Below are 10634 nucleotides of genomic sequence, written 5' to 3' on the forward strand. Positions count from 1 at the left end.
ATCAAACTACCCATGACATTTTTCACAGAACTTGAAAAAAAATCTTAAAATCTATATGGAACCATGAAATGTCCAATTGCCAAAGCAATCCTGAGAAAAAAGAACAAAGTGGGAAGCCTATCACTCCCAGACTTCAGACAATACTATGAAGCTACAGCAATCAAAACAGCATGGTAATGGCACACACACACAAAGACATAAGGATTAGTGGAACAAAGTACAGAGTCCAGAAATAAACTCACACACGTATGGTCAATTTATCTTCTCTAAAGAAGGCAAGAATATACAATGGAGAAATGACAGTCTCTTTGGCAAGTGGTGTTGGGAAAGGTGGACAGTGGCATGTAAAGCAATGAAATTATAATATTACTTTCCACCATATGCAAAAATAAACTCAAAATGGCTTAAAGACTTAAGTATAAGATATGATATCATAAAACTCATAGGAGAGAACACAGGCAAAACATTCTCTGACATAAATCATACTAATGTTTTCTTAGGTCAGTCTCCCAAGGAAATAGAAAAAAAAAAACAAAAATAAACAAATGGGACCAAATCAAACTTACAAGCTTTTGCACAAAAAGGAAACAGTAAACAAAACAAAAAGACAACCCACAGAATGGGAGAAAATATGTGCAAACAATGTAATCCACAAGGGCTTAATCTCCAAACTATACAAAGAGCTCATATACAACTCAATATCAAAAAACCAAATGACACAATCAAAAAATGAGAAAAAGATCTAAATAGACATTCCTCCAAAGAAGACATACAAATGGCCTATAATCACATGAAAAGATGCTCAACATCACAAATTATTAGAGAAATGCAAATCAAAACTACAACAAGGTATCATCTTACACCAGTCAGAATGGCCATCATTAAAATATGTACAAATAATAAAAGCTGGAGAGGGTGTAGAGACAACGAAAACCTCTTACACAGTGTCAGTCGGAATGTAAACTGGTGCAGCCTCTAGGGAAAACAGTATGGAAGCTCCTTAAAAAACTAAAAATTAAGCTGCCATATGATCCAGCAATCCCATTCCCAGGCACATATCCGGAAAAGATGAAAACTCTAATTTGAAAAGATACATGCACCTCAATGTTCATGACAGCACTATTTATAACAACCAAGACACGGAAGCAAACTAAATGTCCATTGACAGAAGAATGAAAAAAGATACTGTATGTGTTTACAATGTACTATTATTCAGACATAAAAAAGAATGAAATAATGGCTTTTGCAGCAACATGGATGGACCTACAGATCATCATACTAAGTGAAGAAAGAGCAAGACATATCACTTATATGTGGAATCTGAGAAATGACACAAATGAACTTATTTACAAAACAGAAATAGACTCACAGACATAGAGAACAGATTTAAGATTACCAAAGAAGAAGGTGAGGCAGAGTAGGGTGGAATAAATTTGGAGTTTGGGATTAGCAGATACAAACCACTATATATAAAACACATAAACAACAAAGTTCTAATGTATAGCTCAGGGAACTATATTCAATTTCTCATAAAAAGCTATAATAGAAAATCTGACAAAGAACATATATATTTATACACACTATATATATGTGTGTGTGTATGTGTATATATATATATATATATATATATATACATATATATATATCTGAATCACTCTGCTGTGCACCAGAAGCTAACACAACGTTGTAAATTAACTATATTTCAATAAAACAAACAAACAAACTCAAATTAAAAAGCCAGATAAAGAGGAACTGACCATGTAAAATGTTTGGGTTGCTATGTAGAACATTTACTGTAACGAGCCCAGTAATCTGTTTGGTTAGAAATTATTCAAATGCTTGTTATAATTGATTTTGCATCAGATCAAATTATATGCCAGTTATTTTAATACCAAAACAATCATAAAGCAACATTAATTCAGTGTTCGCTTGACCTTCATATTAAAGATTTTGGAGCATTGAGAATACCTTTCCTTTCTGTTCTTAGGAGGTCAAGACAAAGGTAAAAAAAAAATCTTCAGGCCAAACCTGACTACCTATGGTAAAAGCTGTTTAGCAGCATAATTTATAGGGAACATGTGATAGTTTCCAGGAGTGACATGCGTCATCTTTCCACATGAAACTATGTAGAATGTAATTTTACAGTTGGGTAAATTCTCAAGGCAGGGCACAAAGGGACGCCCATTAATGTCAGAAGGAGTCAAGGGGCCCTATCCCTCATGCCCCTCTTAGAGAATGCACCTGTGTTGGCCTGCTGTGAAAGGAGGCCATTCCTTTTCTGGAAATTCCAAATGCTGATGTTAACCAGTATCATGTATGGATGTTTATAAAACTTCAGGTTGGATGTTAGATTTGTCTATAGTTAATCATGACATGAAAATTGAAAGGCATGCATTTTTACCCCACAAAATTCTAGACTTATTTTACAAAAATGAAAAGACCACTGTGACCATAAACATAAAATTTGAAACAAAAAGTCATATAATAGAAAATCTATGCAATGCTGTAATGTATTGTTATATAATGCTTATAAAATGATGATCTATATATGGTTTCAGACCTAGAATGGTACTACAGTGCCTGAAAAAGCAAAGTCGTTGCAATGGTGGATAATTCCAATATCTAAAGTCTTGGCTTCCTATTTCTTTTACACAGGGAAGGTGGAACATAGGTCCCTGCAATACTTGTTAAAATTCCCATTTTTCTTTTTAAAATTACAACCTTCACACACTTCAGCAACCTCTAAACTGCTGCCCTTTAAAAATCCTCCACTTCTATTGTATTTATTTTCTTTCCTCTTATTCTCTTTAAAAGTCCTAGAACAAGCCTGGTTAGACTGGATGTGCCTTTGATGCAGTGGGATGGGTAAGAAATTGAGGAGGCCATGCTATGAAGCTCCTAAGCAGAAGGTAAACACAAGACAAATGGTAATCAGTAGTACATAATAATAGAAATTTTTGAAAGCACCCACTGGATTATTATTTGTGTACTCAACCTTAAATATTTTATAAATTTACAAATCTTTCACAATAGAGTTTTGTTTTGTTTTGTTTTGGCTTTTTGGGGCTTCGCCTATGGGATATAGAGGTTCCCAGGCTAGGGGTCAAATTGGAGCTACAGCTGCTGGGCTATGCCACAGCCACAGCAACACAGGATCTGAGCCACATCTGTGACCTCTACCACAGCTCATGGCAATGCTAGATCCTTAACCCACTGAGCGAGGCCAGGAATCGAACCCACAACCTCATGGTTCCTAGTCGGATTAGTTTCCTCTGCGCCACGATGGGAACTCCCACAGACTGGTATTTTTAAGTGCCAAGTACAAAGGACTATGGACAACACAAAAATGAAAAACTGCAGAGATGTATCTTCTGCTATCAAACAATGAGTTTAAAATGTAGATGATGGAAATGTTCTATGATATATAGTTTTACACAAGATTATGGTAAGCACTAGCCACACGGAGTTGTTAAGCACCTGAAATGTGGCTGGGGTAACTGAAATTTTTAGTTTCTAAATTATTACATTTAATTTACATTTAAATTTGAATAGCCACACATTTAATTTTTCTTTAAGGGATTTGGCATTTCATGCTAAATATCTGAAGGCCCAAAAGGATTGCTTAGCACAGTTGTTTAATACAAATCTGGTGAATAAACCAATGAATAAATGACAGAAAAATGTCTTCTCTAGAGCCCCAGCTCCAGCTCAAATCCACCTACCTCCCTTCCCTCCACCATGTTGACCACCTCCACATTGCCCCAAACAGGCCCTTTATCTGGGAGTGCCACAGTATCTGGTTCCTCCAGCTTTCTGCCTCAACCACTAACTCTTCCATTTAAGGCTCCATGAAATCCAGCCAGTTCCATCGCCTAAGCATCCATGGAAACATCCTTCTTCTCTATTGTCCTAACTGCACTACCCACACGGAAATGTAGGTCTCAACCAGTCTTAAGTAGCTCAAACTCTGGGCCTGTCATGTTCTCCCTGCATACCTTTGCATTGTTTTTGATATAGTCCATCTTCTAACCCAGGTCCTAAGGGCCTGCTTGCTCTGCCCCTCCACATTTGCCTGGTATTCCAGGCTCTAGGTCTTTGGCCTCTATGCCTTTTTTCCACCTTTTCCCTCCAGGGAGTCTACCCAGAACCCCAGCAGTGGGTAAGGTGGGTCCAGCTTTTCCCACCACTTACCCCATCTAGGCCTGGGGGTTTGGGGCTAATACTGTTCTCTCCCAGCTCTGGCCCATCAAAGCAATCTCCACTTCAGGGCACTGACCACTGTGCCTGTACACGGTGACACCTCGGAACAGTGCTGCCCCCCGCTGAGCTTTCTGCCTGAGGCTTGGTGAAGTGCAGACTTAGGGTCCGAGACACTTCCAAGCGAGCCTGCAGGTCTCGCTGCTTGGGGCCTCAGACGGAGACTGACTCCCAGCGCTACTCCAAACTGACCCAGGGAGGGGGACAGACCAGGCTCAGTGCCTCCCCCCAGCACAAACTGCATGATAAAGGAATACGAGGTAATATTTTGAGGTCACTTCCACCGCCCTAAGCCCTTTACCTCTATATCTTATGAAACCCTCACAGTGGTTCTATGAAGGTGAAGTACCAGCATTATCCCCATTTTACAGACGAGGTAACAGAAGCAAGGAGAGGTCAACTCCCTAAAGGCACGCAGCTGGCCAATGTTGAGGCCAGTATTTAGGCGCCCCTCTCCAGGCCCCAGTTTTCCCACTCACCGCCAGAGGCCTTAGGCCCTCTGCAGCTCCAGCTAGACGCACGGGATCGGTTGCTTGAGGTTGCGCTCAGCAGCAGCGTCTGCGGCTGCGCCAAGGCGCCCCGCCCTCTTGGCCGGAAACAATGCGGCGATCCTTGGGCAGAGGCACGTTCGGGTCCCACATACTGAATTCTGAGTAGCACCCGTACTGGACAAAGCAAATCTGGGAAATCCAAAAATTGAGCTTGCGAGGTAAGTACCAACGATTTTCAAAAGAGGGTTAATGCTGCCAACAAATACCAACAGAATTCTTCAAGATACAGAGAAGTATCTCCATTGAGAAAAATTTAAAACAAAGTTAAATGTAGATTTAAAGGATGAAGAAGCATCATTTACATAGTACAAGTGATTTAATAGATGAGTTTAAATGACTGGCGGTCCCATAGTGGCTCAGTGGAAACAAATCTCACTAGTGCCTGTGAGGACGCAGGTTCAGTGGGTTAAGGATCCAGCACTGCTGTGAGCTGTGGTTGTGGGCTGTGGTGAAGGTTGCAGACGGAGCTCGCTTGGATCCAGAGTGGCTGTGGTGTTAGGCCAGCTGCTACAGCTGTGATTGGACCCCTAGCCTGGGAACCTCCATATGGCGCGAGTGTGGCCCTAAAAAAAGGTGGGGGGTTTGTGGATCAGAAGTAAAGAATGTCTTTTAAAAAATAATAGAATAAATAAAATACATCAAGTATTTTATATACTCTTGCTTATTTAGTTCCCAAGCTAGGAAATATTGCCTCTATTTTATAATGGATGCAGTTGAGACAACAGGGTTAATTAACATACCCGCGGTCACCTAGCTAATAAGTAGTTTACTAGGTTTGAACTCAGGTCTGCCTAACTCCTGATCTCATGTGTGTTCTATGTCACTGTGCTGGTGAAAGAGGGAGGGGGAATCAAAAATGATTCAAGGTCGCAAAACAGGATGATAGTGGTAGTGTGATAATCAGAAGTGGTTTTGTCAGGCAGAAGGTTAGCTTGGAGGTAGTAAACAAATGTATAAACTAGTCAGGGAGGAACATAGCAGTGAAGATTTGGGACTGAGGGAAAGACTGAATATTTAGGATGGGATAGATGTGGGAGCCCACTACAAAATCTGATGATTGAGGCTGGAATGGTGGGTGGATTATCAAAAGAAAGAATATACATAAGGATGTCTGATTAAAATCTTAAGAAACATGCCTTTTTAGGGCTAAGGAAGAAAAGAGAAGCCACTAAAAGGGTCAATCACATTGGTAGAGATGGAGGAAGAAACAATATCAAGTAAGTGGTGGTCACTGGTGTCAGATAGAAACAGTGTCAAACAGAAAGAACAGGGAAGGTGAAGAGCAAGAAGTGAACAAGAGTTTCCTGTTGCAAAGTTTGGTGACCCTTAAAAGAGAATAAGCACATTTAGAAGCCTCGATTTCCTCAGTTTGTACTTTCCCAAGGCCCTTCCCAATGTTCCTAGGCCTATGCTCTCATGCATAGCAGCTGTTTTTAAAGGAATTTAGGTAGACAAATCTGAGTGCTTTTTAAGTAGCCCTATGGCTTCATGAAGCTGTATCTGTCTTTTCTCCCTGTTTTTGGCACCAATGTGTGCCTGGAACTTAGTAGAACTTAATATAAACTTATAGGATAAATGATTGAGACTATAGAATTTTTTTCCATGCATATTTTAGCATTTGGGGAAAAGTTTATTTATTAGTATTGAAATCCTAGGTACTAATTAAGTATTATTGGTAACATAAAATGTTTTTGATCTCAAAGAATTTATACTCTATATGAGGTGGTTAAATAAACACATCTGAGACTATTAGGTGTTAAGTTTTATGGAACACAACACTAACCAGCCAGTTGCAGTAGTCCAGCAAAACTGGTTTTATTTATTTATTTATTTTTGGCCACACCCATGACATGTGGAAGTTCCAGGGATCCGACCCATGCCACAGCAGCAACCTGAGTCTCTGCAAGTGACAACACTAGATCTTAACCCACTGTGACAAAAGGGAAGTCCTTCTGCTGCTTTTGTTAACTGGTTTTAAATACTGAACTGTTTTCCTCCCTCTATGTAGCTCCCTGGCTCCCATCCCCTTCTTGGGAACCCAGGTTTTCCCCATATTCTAGCAAGTACATGAGTAAGGCCTGGCAAACAAGGGCTTCTAGAACCCTGTCCTAGCGGTATAGCCAGTGTCCATTATAATTGGGTGGATTTCTTGTCATCTCAATTGTTGATGTTTTGAATATCACTCTGGAGGGGCATGTTACTAACACTATTTGAATTTGCAAAAAGACCTAGAAAATCAGTATATTAAAACAAATGACTCAAACAGTGGTGACGTTAATTTCCTTAGGTAAAATGGATTAATCACATATTAATCATGGATATGTGGGTACATCTAAATTTGATATTTCAGTACTAACTTTGAAGTGTGCCCAGTTAGCACAAAGATTGCTAATCTAGTCCTAGCTTTGCTGTTAATTGGGTTTATGGCCTTAGTTAAGTCACATTACTTCCTAGGTTTATTTTATTTCTTTGTGAAATTAAGCTAAAAAAAATTGTATCAGAATAATTTCTGCTGCAGGTATCAGAAAAATCCTATTCACATGGCCTAAGAACCAAGGACTCACAACATAAAAAGAGGTCCACAGGAAGGACAGCTTTAAGGAGGAATAAATGAAGAACCTAACTCCACTTCTTTAGGAGTCTCTTGCTTCTACTCTACACGTGTGGACTTCATGTTCAGTGTAGTTGGATAAGAAGGACATTGCTCTCTGTGTCTTTCTTAAGAGTGAATAGTACCCTCCCCCTGTCCCCCCAATCTCCCAAATAAACTTCCACTGAAATTTCTGGTCAAATATGCTCCTGCTAAACTGATCCTTGGCAAGGAGAATGGGTCATAATGATTGACCTAGACTCTATCAGTCTTACCCTCAGACTGGGGATGAATCCAGCTTTCCCTAAACATGGCTAAAATAGGTCATGGGTACCCAAAAATAAAGCAGGATTCTGTTAGGAAGAAGGAAGAAGAGAGTGACTGCTATGTGGGCAATTAAAAGTCTCTTTAACAGGTGAAATTGTTGACCTGTCTTCATTCTCTAATATCCCTCCCTCCTTACCTCAAATATCACTTGGAGTTCAAGCCCAATACTCCCTAACAGAGATTATCTGTAATTCACATGAAAGTCATCCAGAGAAGGATAGTTAAATAGATAAAATTTGTTCTAACTCCAGTCCTCTTCTCATCATTCTATTGTTTCAAGGAGCTATAAAAGGAAGGGTGGGTTATCTCAGTGGGATACTGCATAGTGCTAATAATGCCAGCGATTATGGGTTAGTCCTTTATTAACTAAATTGTACTGTTCTAGTTTTCTATAACCAACAACCTGCCAGGTACTGAGAAGAGTCTTAGAAGACAGGGCAGTTTGATGTAGTTGCTGTTGTAGGGGTACATTGTACTTTGGCAGAAGTTTAGCTGTTAGAATGCCATACAGGTGAACCTGTTGGCTAGCACTGTAAAATAAGTGAGCTCTTCTTAGCCAGACATAATGACTCACTGTATTCTCATGAGAAGGCAAACTCAGAGAGGATTAATGAGGGTGTTAAGGAAGTGGGAGAAAGAAATCAGCTATCAGTACTGTTTTTTTAGTTTCTTTACCCAGGACATAGTGAGTGTATTTGATGGTTTGTATTTTGACCCCTTCCTGATTTTTTTCTTTTTTTTAATTGAAGTATATTTAATTTACAATGTTTTGTAAGTTTCTGGTTTATAGCAAAGTGATTCAGATATACATATATATATATTCTTTTTCAGATTTTTTCTATTATGTTATTATAGGATATTGAATAAAGTTCCCTGTGCTATATACAGTAAGATCTGGTTGTTTATCTATTTCATATATAGTAGTTTGTATCCGTTAACTCAAACTCCTAATTTATCCCTCCTCCACCCCCTTCCCCTTTGGTAATCCTAAATTTTTTTCTATGTCTGTGAGTCTATTTCTGACTTGTAGAGTAGTTCATTTGTGTCATATTTAAGATTCCACATGTAAGGTATATATCATAAGGTATTTGTCTTCTCTTTCTGACTGACTTCACTTAGTGTGATAATCTCTAGGTCCATCCATGTTGCTGCAAATGGCATTGTTTCAATCTTTTTTATGGCTAACTAGTATTCCATTGTATTTATATGTACCACATCTTCTTTATCCATTTATATGTCAGTGGACATTTAGGTTGATTCCATGTCCTGCCTATTGTAAACAGTGCTGCTGTGAACATTAGGGTGCATGTTTCTTTTTGAATTAGAGTTTTGTCTTTTTTGGATCAATGCCCAGCAGTGGAATTGGGGAATCATAGGGAAACTCTATTTTTAGTTTTTTAAGGAACCTTCATACCGTTTTCCATAGTGGCTGCACCAGTTTACATTCCCACCAATAGTGTAGGCTTCCTGATTTGTATCTGAATGTAACCTGCACCTATAATCTTACATCTATGGAAAAGTCATCTCATTACCTAGAATGCTGACTTTCCAATCAGGTATCAGATCTTAAATTACTATCTACAGCTGATAATAAATCTATAGGTCTGCTCGGGATGAAGTGAGATCCTCTGTACCCCTAGCAAGGAATTTAGTGACTTGCACAAAGTAGTGGATCAAAAAAGGATTCTTGATCTGATGCTCTTGCTCCCTAACTCCCTTTATTAAATTATAGCCTGATGACTTTACCTCCTAGTCAGCTTCCTGTACACAGATAGATATTTGAAGTGTCTTATAAATATATGTTTCAGTTTGAGAATGCTTTAACATGTAGTGATTCAAGGTTCTTCACATTTGAAATATGGTTCTAGTAATATGATTATTAACTACTGATTTCACTATAGGGACCAGATTCAGAGTTGGATCGAGAATTACAATACTGTAAGATAGGAAAAAAAGACTAAATAGAGTCAACATCATGTGGTCCTGGTTTTTAAAAGAAGCTATCTTTTAAAATATTTAAAAATTAAGCAGCAGTGTCTTTAATATTTACCCATATGTTAACCCTTTTAGTGCTCTTCATTCCTTTTTGGTCATCCAGATTTCCACCAAATTTCATTTTCATTATGCCTATGAGACTTCTTTCAATATTCCTTATGATTCAGTTTTGCTGGTACTTATTTTTTTTAGCTTTTGAATGTCTGACAAAATTCTCTATTTCCTCTCCATTCTTGAGATGTTTTCAATAAATATAGAATTCTACATTGACACATCTTTTTTTTTCTTCCTTTCAGTACCTCAAAGATAGCTCTCCACTGTCTTCTCAATTGTGTTGTTTTCAGCAAGAAATTTGCTGTTGTTCTTTTCTTTGTTCTTCTGTATAGAATGTGTCTTTTTTCCATTTAGTTATGATATGTATCAATATAATTTTATTCATGTTTCTTGTGCTTCAGTTTTGATGAGGGTTTTCAATCTATAGATCTCTAATTTTCAACAGAATTAGAAAATCTTTGGCCGTTATTCTTCAAATGCTTTTTATGCCCTCCCCTTTTGGTGACTCTTTAAGTTACATTAACTGCCTAAAGTTGTCTCCCAGCTCACTGATGCTCTGTTCAATTTTTCTCCAGTCTTTTATCTCTGTTTTTCATACTGACTATTTTCTTTTGTTATGTATTCAAGTTCACTAGTCTTTTCTGTTTCATTGTCTAATCTGTTGTTAATTTTACTCAGAGAAATTTTGTCACTTACTGCATTTTTCTATCCCTAGAAATTTGACTTGGTTACTTTTATGTAATCAAATGTCTCTATTTGTGACTTACTTTTCGTTCTATCTTCTTGAATATATGGAATATAATTATAATAACTGTTTTAATGTCCTTGTGTACTAATTGTTTTTTCCATGTCATTTCTAG

The 10634-nt window shown here is 38.1% G+C and overlaps 1 long non-coding RNA gene across 1 annotated transcript in view; it reads left to right on the top strand.

Moving 5' to 3' along the window:
• Positions 1-4828: 4828 nt before the first annotated feature.
• The window catches only part of LOC146395954 (uncharacterized), a 52629-nt gene continuing 46823 nt past the window's right edge, over positions 4829-10634 (top strand). Inside the window, exon 1 of the long non-coding RNA XR_014829459.1 lies at positions 4829-4966. This is a non-coding gene — a long non-coding RNA (uncharacterized LOC146395954). The remainder of the gene's footprint in view (positions 4967-10634) is intronic.

Source organism: Sus scrofa, chromosome 15, assembly GCF_054392235.1.
Source record: "Sus scrofa isolate SSC_HxYL_T2T_F1_AM1 chromosome 15, Sscrofa_HxYL_maternal_Yorkshire_Landrace_v2.0, whole genome shotgun sequence".
Classification (NCBI taxonomy): domain Eukaryota; kingdom Metazoa; phylum Chordata; class Mammalia; order Artiodactyla; family Suidae; genus Sus; species Sus scrofa.